The sequence below is a fragment of the Triticum urartu genome, chromosome 4A (genome assembly GCF_056163025.1).
Source record: "Triticum urartu cultivar PI428250 chromosome 4A, HENAU_Tu73, whole genome shotgun sequence".
In the NCBI taxonomy this organism is placed as follows: domain Eukaryota; kingdom Viridiplantae; phylum Streptophyta; class Magnoliopsida; order Poales; family Poaceae; genus Triticum; species Triticum urartu.
In genome coordinates, this window is record NC_141876.1 from 232,880,159 (window position 1) to 232,891,579 (window position 11,421).

The window sequence follows — 11,421 nt, forward strand, 5'->3', positions numbered from 1 at the left end:
TGAGTCGATGCAGGGAGAGCCCCTCCCGGAGGGGCATGCCTCCTCTTCCGCTCAAGACGAAGAGGTCGTCATCGAATCCTCCACGGCAGAGATGGTGCAGAAAGGTGCCAAGCCCACCCCGGCAGAGGATGAGGCTCGTGACCCGGCAACAACTACTGCCGGGGAAATGGAGGCCCCTGCCCGGCAGACTTCCCTAGGTACCTGGCTGAACCCTTCTTTTCTTTCATACTCTGGTTGCCTCCACTGGTTTCTTCATTCGCTAGAGATTTATGTTTCTTCACTACTTCTTGGCCCTCCCACATGCAGGCCCATAAACTGAAGAACGAGATTTGCTGGAGGTGGTGGCTGACATAGGGAGGTCTGTCGTTGATGAGGCCGCGAAGCTCGCCGCTGCTGAGGGGCGGGATCCCGCTGCCGGGGTGTAACACCCACAATGCGGCTATATCTCCCACGTGTCAGGGCACGACTTAGAGGCATAGCCGCATGGTAGTTTTGTCGCAAGACGGGCAATCTTCACACAATCCCATGTACTGAATAGAAAGGGATAAATAGTTGGCTTACAATCGCCGCTTCACACAATACATAAATAATCCATACATCATCCAAAGTACAATCAAAGGTCCGACTACGGAACCAAAATAAAAGAAGACAACCCCAATTGCTAGATCCCTGATTGTCCAAACTGGGCTCCACTACTGATCAATAGGAAACGAAACAACACAACGATCAAGATCTTCAGCGAGCTCCCACTTGAGCTGGGTTGCGTCACCTGCATTGGTATCATCGGCACCTGCAACTGTTTGGAAGTATCCGTGAGTCACGAGGACTCAGCAATCTCACACCCACGAGACCAAGACTATTTAAGCTTATGGGTAGGGTAAGGTAATGAGGTGGAGCTGCAGCAAGCACTAAGCAAATATGGTGGCTAACATACGCAAATAAGAGCGAGAAGAGAAGCAACGCAAGGGTCGTGAAGCTAGAAGTGATCAAGAAGTGATCCTGAAACTACTTACGCACAACCATAACACAAGAACCATGTTCACTTCCCGGACTCCACCGAAAAGAGACCATCACGGCTACACACGCGGTTGATGCATTTTTAATTAAGTCAAGTGTCAAGTTCTCTATAACCGGACATTAATAAATTCCTATCTGACACATAACCTACAGGGGCGTCCCAATTTAGCCCATCACAAGCTCCATTCCGGAAAATCCCCAATGCATATTTTAGATTTGGTACTGTTCTACCCTAAACCATATTTTAGAGTTGGTAAACATGCAAAGTAGTGGTACCATGTTAATCTATGCATTTTTCTAAGCAAGTTACATATATAATTTATTTAATTTGGAGCTACGGTTAATTAGTTATGAATTAAATCATTTTAACATGGTATATGAGCAAATTTAATCCAACACCATTTTAAACATTTTAAACATGGATGAAAATAGCATATTATGAAACCACACCAAATTCTAAGCATTTTTCATATATAACTTATTTACAAATGATGCACGGTTTGTGATTTATGGTATGCATGAAGTAAGAGGGGTTTTTTGTAAAACAGACGTTAACTGGATAATAGCTAAATTGATCCGCGGGAAAAAACACGATTCGGGCCGAATCTGGACAAGCCCAACCGAGGAAAACAAGGGGGGGGGGGGGCGCTGGGGCAGCTCACCATGGGCCAAAAGCCCAGATCTGTGTAGGAGTGGGCCGGCTCTCTTGTTGGATCTGGTCGACGCAGACCCGATGTGGTCAACGCACGCACGCGCTCGTGCCTGGACGGACGCGACGCAGGGCGGGGTCATCCTGCTCGTGCAGGGGTGAAGCAGATGAGCGAGCAAGGAGCCAGTGGCTGGGAGCAGAGCTCCGGCGAGCGGGGCGAAGGGGCAGCGAGGTCTTGGGCGTCCGGATCCACTGGACTGAGACTATGCAAGGGACGCCATGGATGTGGGGGATGCTTCTCCTTCCTGTTCAACAGGGAAGGGGAGAGCAGGGGAGGTCAGAGAGGGCAAAAATAGAGAGAGAGACGGGGACGCGCGAGTGCGGGGTCTCCCCGGCGAGGTCTGGCGTGGGACGAACGGGGGCCGGGCATGCCGGTTGCTGGAGCGAGCGAGGCAGAGGAGGGAACGAGCTGCTCGTCTCCTGGCTCCTGGCTCGAGCGCCTGAAGAAGACAGACGCGCGGCAGGAACTTCGACAGAGGGACTTGGCGAGCAGGGGCGGCAGGGTCGGCCTGCAGGTGGTCGGAGGCTGGCCGGGGTGGCCGCCGACGAGCGAGGTTGGTGAGGCGGCGTGCTTGGGTGGACGGGAATAGCTCGGGTGCTGCTGCTGACGATGGAGGCGAGCTCCATGGCAGAGGGCATGACGGCACGGCTGCACACTCGAGGAGGCAGCACAGGACGCAGGCGTCGAGCTCGTTCCTGAGAGAGGACGACAGTGGCGGACACGACGTGATCCCGGCGACGCGGACGAGGTGAGGAGGAGCGGAGGCGGCCTGCACTAGTGCGACGCGCGGGTGAAGGAGGCCGCAGATGAAGCCAACGAGGTCAGCGCTCGTCCTCCTCCTCGCGACGTGATGTAGAGGTAGGGTGATGCGGGCGATGAAGGGCGGCGTTCGAGACTGCTGCTGGTGCTTGGGTGGCCGGCGGCCATCGTTGCGTGGTGGGGCATGGAGGAGCTCCTCTCCTCCGGATCAAACAGGGACGCGAAGGTAGCGTGGCGCTGGTCTCCGGCGAGGCCGATCGAAGATGACGACCTCAGGTAGGGGAGCTCGGGCTCCTGGATTGAGAGGGGAGGCGCGGGAAGGATGGACCCGAAGGGATGGTTGGGTGGCGGTGGAAATCAAGGAGATGGTCGAAGGTTGCTGGTTGGCTGGATTCGATCTGGGAGAATCCCAAGAGAGAAAGGAGTTGGTCGGGGAGGCTGTGGGATCGAGGGAGGGGATCCAGAAAGGATTTTTTCGAGTGGCGGCGAGATGGGACATCTCCCTAGAAGTTAGGGTTTCTGGTTCATATAGTGAGTGGGTTAGGTTAGGGGCTAAACGGACCCTTTGATTTTAACCGGGCAGTCGAGAAAAAAATAGGTTAGGAAAGTCTATATAAGAAACACAGATGTTTTACAGATGTTTGGGGATGATCCGGACCCAGCGGTGACGACTCCCCGGGTCGGGTTCAGGACAGCTTTCGGATGCGCGCGAGGGGTTTGAGTATTGCGCGAAGAGGGGTTAGACGGTCGCAGACAAGAGTGGTTGGACTAAGAATGGTCATAGAAGAAAAATGGTCTAACAACCAGCCACGGAGACACGGAGAGAGGCGGCAACTACGAACGGTTACAAGTTTTACGAAAACATGCGGATGCAATGCGGATGATGAATGCAACAAACAAATGAGACACATGACAACAATGAAAAACAAGAAAGCCGTCTGGAGCGTCGGTCTCGGGACGTTACAACACTCCACCACTACAAGAGGATCTCGTCCCGAGATCTAAGGATGGCACCGGAGATAAACGAAAGAGGAAGAGAAGAGGTAAAACTAAGTTGCTTCTTTGACAAATGAGTGAAACCAAAGAACCTTGCGAGGTTGAACCATTTCGAGAAAAGAATACAGCGGAGATGATCAAAGTTGAAAACACTCCGTTAGAAAAGAGGAACAAGGAACCTTACTAGAGCCTTGTAGCTTTAAAGACATAAGAAAAGGGTTGCAATGGACAAGAAGTACATGCAAGCACTCCGATAGAAATGAGATGTACAGGAAACGATAAGGATCAATTCTGACAAAACTCCGGTTGGAAATGGAAGGCATAGAATATGAACTTGGCAAAAAGAAAGCACTTGGATGAGACTCCGGTTAGAAGAGGAATGATAGACAAAACACTCCGGTTAAAACAAGATAGTGAAGGGAAAAGAATGATATAATTTGGACAACACTCTGACTGTAAATGGTAGGAATTGAACATGAACTTGACAAAACAAGATGATGAATCGAAGAGAGCAACATCACAATGCCTCCGGAAGGAAGAATAGAAGATATGTCATTGGAATCATAGAATGGAGAAGAAAAAGGCAACTTCTGCCACAATTGAATTTGAAAAGCATCCTTGCAAAGAAGGATTGAACGGAGTTGTTGAAAATTAAACAACAAAAGAATAAGGTTGTTGTGGGCTTATGAAAAACGTCTCAAAATTATGAGGTGAAATTCTGCCACTAATGGAAACAAAAGATTGGTTTGATATCAACAAGGAGACGAGAAACTTATTTCACCGGGAGGATAAATGAAGAACTTGGGTCATTTATAAGCACCATAAATAGTAACAATCCTTAGGGAAAGCTTTAGGTGAAATATAACCCAAGATAATTCCAATGAAGAGATTGATGGATTGCAAAGGATCTCCTGAACCAAGAGAAAGTGATGGGTTTAAATATGTCACTCTTGAAAACTTGTGAAACATGAAACACGAAGAGAAATTGTCAAGAATGACATAATACCACCTCAAAAGATAAGGTAGAAAGAATTGCACTTCGGAATGCAAGATGAAGAATGCTTGAACTCCTCAAAACAAGACATGTGTTGAACACCATGTTTCTTTTTGAGTATAGCTTGGCGGAACTTAACTTCGAGAGAAATCTTGAACAACAAATTGAGAATGAATTAATCATTAATGAACCACCATGAAGAAGCTCCAAGAAAAACTCCGAATAGATAACAAGATGGTCGCAAAGAAAGGAAGCTTGAAAATAATAAGATGAAGCCTTGCAATGATTTAGATGGATCTTCGTGACGAGACATCCATGAAAACTTGGAACTCCAAAAAATAAAGCTTAGCAACTTGAATCGAGAATTGGTACCATGAATGAACTCCGGCGGAAGGAATTAATCACCTCAAGGAAATAAGAATAAGAATTACTGTATGTTTATCCTTCATCAATTAAATTGATGAGAAGCAATGGATTTGGCATACTACTTATTCTTCTTGAAGGATTAAGGATAGACATAGCGCAGACTAGAGAAGGTCTTGATGGAACCACCGGTGGGATTTGGAAAGAACGAATGAATTGATATGATAACGAAGGAAGAGAAATCTTGAACGAACCACCTTAAGAATTGAAAACGAATGAAGAAAAGAGAACGAAACACCGGGAGGAATTAGAAAACGAATGAAGATACTTGAAGCAATTTAGATACAAGAGAAATGAAGAGATCATGAACTGACTAGAGAATACTTGAGCGATGCACCGGTAAGATTTGGAGAATGCGAGCTGAAAGCTGAAATGAATACTTCTGAGATGATGGGCTCCGGAGAATCAAACTAAAAAGACTCTTGAATTGCTCCGAATGGGTGAAAGAATTCTCACAATCGGAAACAATTATGAGAGGGTGGCCTCAAGCTAGAACCATGAATCTTGAAGAGAATGGAGCAAGATTTAAGTGAAACTCTTCTTCGGTCTTCAAATGTTGAGAAAGACGATGAGAACCACCATGAAAATTGATGAGCCACTCCGGAACAATGAAGACTAGAAATGATGAACCAACGATGACTGGAATTTGAAAGATCTAGGAGAAAGACATTTGACTGATGATAAGTCATTCTTATGTCAAACTTTGAAATGAATTTGAGAATAGCTCCAGGAAATTAGAAGAGTCAGGTAAGATCCTGGGAAAAGACCTATGGGTTAGGGCCCACTCAAAGAGAGATTGTGTCAGTTGAATTAAATGACTTGAATGAGATAATAACCTCGAGATATCTTTAACGGATTAGAAATGAAAACAATAATCTCCTGAGATATCTTCAGCACTCCAGAACAATTGAATAGCAAGCGGGGAATGATTATGAGGTTCACCGGCATGAGAAAACATTTGGAACGAGGAAAAGGATATGATTAACAAATATTGAATAGAACCCACCGGAGAAGAAAAGAGAACGGAGAATGATGAACTTGAAGCTCTGTTAGTATCTTCCTGAGAATCACCGGATAAGAACATTTATTGAAAAGAATGAAGAGACTTCACATGGATAAAATAAAAAAGATACTTGATTAAGAAATCCGAGTCCTTGAAGAAAAGGGGTGGGAGGGCGGGAAAACAGAGGCAACTTGGGCAGATGGAATGGATACCATCGAGAAAACTTAGAGTTGATCTTGCGGATGTTGAAATGATAGGATCCACTTGAAGAGAAACACGCCGGTTGAAAAGGATTGACATGACAATCTCGATTATCATGAAGGATTAGTATTCACATAGAAATATGAGAACACCGCTTAGGAAAGGTATGGAATCAATGCTTGACTTTGAAGCAACTCGAATACCACAACTGAAAACAATACAAAGGATTGTCTTGCAGAATAAGATGGAAACAAACATATGAGAGACCCCATATCGTATCATGTGTCTGTTGGAAGGATATCCTATGAGATACTTGAATTCCCACTTATAAACTCCCGAAACTTTCTGGTTATGCAATCAGGTGTTGTGGATACAGGGGAAGCATAATATCTCACACAAACTAACAATCCCTACATCCAGCTATATTCATCCTTCAACACATAACCAAGAAACCTTTGGAAATCGTGTACCTCAACCTTTGAAAAGCATCCGTTATACGAGTTATGGCAATACTCCAGAACTCCCGCCCTAGTAGGTGGGGTCGAGGTTATCTCACCAACAACTGCATAAAAGAGATTTTCGATGTCGACGAACTTAGGTATTCCAGAACTTCAACTATAAAATTGTGACAACAACACCTCCGAGCTCAACTCCCCGGGACACTGCCACAACCCCTAAATGTCAAGAGGCACCAAGAACAATGTTCTCGTCACAAGACTATCGGAATGATTCCAAGATACCTGTGTGATCGTAATTTTTTTTGTGAAATTTGAGGAGAGAAAAGTCAAAACTTCTACGTCAGGAGGCCTCACCAGAGCGATGAAGGGACTGAGGAGTAAAAAGAATCCCACTCTCCAATATATATATAATCCTAAGACTCAAAACATTTTGTTCTAGACTCAACAACGTCAGCGATTCGATCAAGTAGGGGCTCCTAAGTCGGGGCTATATCTCCCACGTGTCAGGGCACGACTTAGAGGCATAGCCGCATGGTAGTTTTGTCGCAAGAGGGGCAATCTTCACACAATCCCATGTACTGAATAGAAAGGGATAAAGAGTTGGCTTACAATCACCACTTCACACAATACATAAATAATCCATACATCATCCAAAGTACAATCAAAGGTCTGACTATGGAACCAAAATAAAAGAAGACAACCCCAATTGCTGAATCCCTGATCGTCAAAACTGGGCTCCACTACTAATCAACAGGAAACGAAACAAAACAACTGTCAAGATCTTCATCGAGCTCCCACTTGAGATGGGTTGCGTCACCTGCACTGGTATCATCGGCACCTGCAACTGTTTTGAAGTATCCGTGAGTCACGAGGACTTAGCAATCTCACACCCGCGAGATCAAGACTATTTAAGCTTATGTGTAGGGTAAGGTAATGAGGTGGAGCTGCAGCAAGCACTAAGCAAATATGATGGCTAACATACGCAGATAAGAGCGAGAAGAGAAGCAACACAATGGTCGTGAAGCTAGAAGTGATCAAGAAGTGATCCTGAAGCTACTTACGCACAACCATAACACAAGAACCGTGTTCACTTCCCGGACTCCGCCGAAAAGATACCATCACGGCTACACACGCGGTTGATGCATTTTTAATTAAGTCAAGTGTAAAGTTCTCTACAACCGGACATTCACAAATTCCCATCTGCCATATAACCGCGGGCACGGCTTTTGAAAGTTTATACCCTGCAGGGGTGTCCCAACTTATCCCATCACAAGCTCTCACGGTCAATGAAAGATATTCCTTCTCCCGGAAAGACCCGATCTGTCTCGGAATCCCGGTCACAAGACATTTCGACAATGGTAAAACAAGACCAACAAAGCCGCCCGATGTGCCGACAATCCCGATAGGAGTCGCATGTATCTCGTTCTCAGGGCACACCGGATAAGTCAAGCTACGAGTAAAACCAGCCCTCAAGTTGCCCCGAGGTGGCCCCGCAGGTTGCCCGGTTCGGACCGACACTTAGAGAAGCACTGGCCGGGGGGGGGGGGAGGGGTTATAATAAAGATGACCTTCGAGCTCGCGGAAACCCAAGGGAAAGTTATAGACAGTTAGGAAAATGGAAAACCAAGGTTGGGCCATGCTGGAGGAGTTTTATTCAAAGCGAACTGTCAAGGGGTTCCCATACCACCCAACCGCGTAAGGAACGCAAAATCAAGGAACATAACATCGGTATGACGGAAACTAGGGCGACAAGAATGGAACAAAACACCAGGCATAAGGCCGAGCCTTCCACCCTTTACCAAGTATATAGATGCATTAATTAAATAACATATATTGTGATATCCCAACATATCCATGTTCCAACATGGAACAAACTTCAGCTTCACCTGCAACAAGCAACGCTATAAGAGGTGCTGAGCAAAGCTGTAACATAGCCAAACAACGATTTGCTAGGAAGGTGGGTTAGAGGCTTGACATGGCAATATGGGATGCATGATATACAAGTGGTAGGTAGCGTGACATAGCGATAGAACGAACAACTAGCAAGCAAAGATAGAAGTGATTTCCAGGGTATGGTCATCTTGCCTGAGATCCCGCAAGGAAGAAGAACGACTCCAAGAAGTAGACGACCCAACGTATTGGAACGAATCCTCACAACTCCGGAACGAAACCGAAGCTAATGAGAGAAGCAACCCGGAAACAAGCAAGAAACATAGTAAACAACCATCACATAACCATGGCATGATGCACAATCAAGTATGATGCATGTCCGGCTTAATGAGGCATGGCATGGCAAAGTGCAACAAACAATACTACAAATTAAGTGGAGCTCAATATGCAACTCCGTTGCATATTGACGGAACACCACATTCAAGTTATTTAGTTTGGTCTCGTTTATGTACCCAACAATATTAAATGTTGTTAAACATAGCAAAAGGAGAAACATAAGCAAACTAACTATTTAGGCAAGTTAAATGAGGCCGGAAATAACAACAACCATTCCGGAAAATCCCCATATGCATATTTTAGATTTGGTACTGTTCTGGCCTAAACCATATTTTAGAGTTGGTAAACATGCAAAGTAGTGGTACCATGTTAATCTATGCATTTTTCTAAGCAAGTTACATATATAATTTATTTAATTCGGAGCAATGGTTAATTAGTTATGAATTAAATCATTTTAACATGGCATATGAGCAATTTAATCCAACAACATTTTAAACATTTTAAACATGGATGAAAATAGCATATTATGAAACTACACCAAATTCTAAGCATTTTTCATATATAACTTATTCACAAATGATGCATGGTTTGTGATTTATGGTATGCATGAAGTAAGAGGGGTTTTCTGTAAAACAGACGTTCACTGGATAATAGCTAAATTGATCCGCAGGAAAAAGACACGATTCAGGCCGAATCTGGACAAGCCCAACCGAGGAAAACAAAGGGGGGGTGGCGCTAGGGCAGCTCACCATGGGCCAAAAGCCCATATCTGTGTAGTAGTGGGCCGGCTCTCTTGTTGGATCGGGTCGACGCAGACCCGATGTGGTCAACGCACGCACGCGCTCGTGCCTGGACGGACACGACGCAAGGCAGGGTCGTCCTACTCGTGCAGGGGCGAAGCAGAGGGGCGAGCAAGGAGCCAGTGGCTGGGAGCAGAGCTCCGGTGAGCGGGGCAAAGGGGCAGCGAGGTCTTGGGCGTCCGGATCCAACAGACCGAGACGAGGCAAGGGGCGCCATGGATGTGGGCAATGCTGCTCCTTCCTGTTCAACAGGGAAGGGGAGAGCAGGGGAGGTCAGAGAGGGCAAAAATAGGGAGAGAGCCGGGGACGCGCGACTGCGGGGTCTCCCCGGCGAGGTCCGGCGTGGGACGAACGGGGGCCGGGCACGACGGTTTCTGGGGCGAGCGAGGCAGAGGAGGGAACGAGTTGCTCGTCTCCTAGCTCCTGGCTCGAGCGTCTGAAGAAGACACACGCACGATAGGAACTCCGGTAGAGGGACTTGGCGAGAAGGGGCGGCAGGGTTGGCCTGCAGGTGGCCGGAGGCTGGCCGGGGTTGCCGCGGACGAGCGAGGTCGGTGAGGTGGCGCGCTTGGGTGGACGGGAGGAGCTCGGTTGCTGCTGCTGATGATGGAGGCAAGCTCCATGGCAGAGGGCGTGACGGTGCGGCTGCTCGCTCGAGGAGGCAGCACAGGACGCATGCGTCGAGCTCGTTCCAGAGAGAGGACGACGGTGGGGGACTTGACGCGATCCCGGCGACGCGGACGAGGTGAGGAGGAGCAGAGGTAGCCTGCACTGGTCCTTGGCGACGCGCGGGTGAAGGAGGCAGCAGATCGAGCCGGCGAGGTCAGCGCTCGTCGTCCTCCTCGCGACGTGATGCAGAGGTAGGGTGATGCGGGCAATGAAGGGTGGCGTTCGAGACTGCTGCTGTTGCTTGGGTGGCCGGCGGCCATCATCGCGAGGTGGGGCATGGAGGAGCTCCTCTCCTCCAGATCGAATAGGGAGGAGAAGGCAGCGGGGCGCTGGTCTCCGGCGGGGCTGATCAAAGACGACGACCTCAGGCTGGGGAGCTCGAGCTCCTGGATCGAGGTGGGAGGCACGGGATGGATGGACCCGAAGGGATGGTTGGGTGGCGGCGGGAATCAAGGAGATGGTCGGAGGTTGTTGGTTGGCTGGATCCGATCTGAGAGAATCCCAAGAGATAAAGGAGTTGGTCGAGGAGGCTGTGGGATCGAGGGAGGGGATCCCGAGAGGATTTGGTGGAGTGGCGGCGGGATGGGACATCTCCCTAGAAGTTAGGGTTTCTGGTTTATATAGTGAGTGGGTTAGGTTAGGGGCTAAACGGATCCTCCGATCTTAATCAGGCGGTCGAGAAAAAAAATAGGTTAGGAAAGTCTATATAAGAAACGCAGATGTTTTATAGATGTTTGGGGATGATCCGGACCCAACGGTGACGACTCCCTGGGTCGGGTTCGGGACAACTTTTGGACGCGCGCGAGGGGTTTGAGTATTGCGCGAAGAGGGGTTTGACGGTCATAGACAAGAGTGGTTGGACTGAGAATGGTCATCGAAGAAAAACGGGCTGACAACCTGGCTCGGAGACACGGAGAGAGGCGGGAACTAAGAACGGTTACGAGTTTTACGAAAACATGCGGATGATGAATGCAACAAACAAACGAGACACATGACAACAACGAAAAACAAGGAAGCCGTCTGGAGCGTCGGTCTCAGGGCGTTACACGGGGAAACACAAAGTTCCTTGGTAGTGGTGGAGCAATATCGGGAGAGCGCCCCGGTAGAGGAAGTGGTTATCGAGGCAAAGATCCCTCTTCAAACCATGGGTCCACTCCCTTCTTCC

At 47.8% G+C, this 11,421-nt stretch overlaps 1 long non-coding RNA gene across 1 annotated transcript; it reads right to left on the bottom strand.

The window, feature by feature from the left end:
- Positions 1-552: 552 nt before the first annotated feature.
- LOC147975460 (uncharacterized) lies at positions 553-3,009 on the bottom strand. The gene is made up of 2 exons (XR_015600815.1): positions 1,680-3,009; positions 553-796 (listed from the first exon to the last, which is right to left on the bottom strand). It is a non-coding gene; the product is annotated as an uncharacterized LOC147975460 (long non-coding RNA).
- Between the last annotated feature and the right edge of the window lie 8,412 nt (positions 3,010-11,421).